Genomic DNA, 1,758 nt, shown 5'->3' on the forward strand with positions numbered 1-1,758 from the left:
ATTAATTAAATAATAAAGTAATAAAAAATTAAAAATTAAAAGAATAAAAATATTATAAAAATACTTGTAAGAAAGTTGAATTTTATCATTTTAAACTTGTGTTATTAATTTTAACAATTTATTTATTATTTTAAATAATTTATATCTGATAAAAGAATATGTTTCCTTGTTTAGAGTACAAATTTTACTATTATATTTAAATGCTCTTGATTTTAATTATACTCTTAAGTACTTTGAATAGATTTATTATATTATATTATATTATATTTAACATATGAATATATGTTCTCTCATGTAATTAAATAAAGATATATTTTTTAATAAAAAAAATTAATGACTAAACTAGCCATTAATTATGTTGGTAAGAAGTGATAAAGAGCGATGAATGAGAGGACAGGAGATGGCGACGACGTCGGCGCTGGCTAGACTAAAACGGATGGCGAAGTTATAAGGGATGGAAATTTAACGACGTAGTTAAGGGATGATGCACTGAAGAAAGAGAGATTGCATGAGAGGACAGTAGATGGCGAGGACGTCGGCACTTCTTGTCACGACAACACCGGCGATGCTTTGAAGTACCAAAGTTACGTCATGAAGAAAGAATAGAGGAGTAAAAATGTGCTTTAATTAACGGGAGTGGAGTTTTGATATTTTAAGAAATTATATGATTAACCATCTCAAATAATAAATTACAAAATAACCCAACTATGGTTAAGATAATAACCAATTAAAATATGACACATCATGAAGGGTAACTTACATGTTATTTTAGAAAGAATTTGGTAGAATTCACCTTTCAAAAATAAGAAAAAATGGACAAAAATAAACTTGAAAATTCATGAAGTGGTCACAATTGCATCCAAATTATTTAATGAATCATGCGCATACGTTATTTGTTTGTTCCGATGGATACATTTACCCTTCTGACCATGGGTGTGTGCTTCCGTTAGTTTTACTACACATGTGGGAAACTTTGGTCCATAATGACACTATTACTATGAGTGATGTGTCTATTTCGTTGCCATATAAGATAAAATCATTTTAAAATTAAAATTTTAAGTGAAATTAAATATAAACTCTTTATCCCTTTATCTCTAAAAATCCCAGAAATTCTAGGAACCCTAACAAAGAACAAAGACCCTGGCATAACCTCAGGAAACAAAGAGCCCCATATCCTTATGTTGTGGCAGCGCTTTTAGCGACGAATCTTTCTTACTGAGGATCAAGAAGAAGAAAAAGAATTAGAATCTAGGCAGATTATTTTTTCGATGTCTTCTGTGGGAGGTAATTTGTCATCTTGCCTTGCTATTCGAAATTGGATTTAGGCTTTCATCCATTTCTTTCTTTCCCTCCTTGATCTATTATAAACGTGTAAAATGCTCAGAGTGTTGAATGAAGGTGTGAGTATCTTGTATAGATTGATGAAGCTAAAAGAAGTATCAGAAATATGGGGCAGGAGGAAAGGACTCAAGAAAGTCCATAAAAATAGTCATACCCTAAGAAGATTGACCACACTGAGGTCGTAACTAGGGGTGTGCATGGTTCAGCTTTTACATAAACTGAACTAAAATTGCACTAAACCATTTTAAATGGTTTACAAACTGAACCAAACTGCTTTGTAACATATAAAACTAGTTTTAAACCAATTTATAATACAGTGCATCAGTTTAAACCAGTTCATAAAAATAAAATTGGTTTTAATTAAAAAAAACCAGTTTAAACTGGTTTATAGGCTAAAACTAGTTTTCACACTCTCTC

This window comes from Arachis duranensis, chromosome 6 (genome assembly GCF_000817695.3).
Source record: "Arachis duranensis cultivar V14167 chromosome 6, aradu.V14167.gnm2.J7QH, whole genome shotgun sequence".
In the NCBI taxonomy this organism is placed as follows: Eukaryota; Viridiplantae; Streptophyta; class Magnoliopsida; order Fabales; family Fabaceae; genus Arachis; species Arachis duranensis.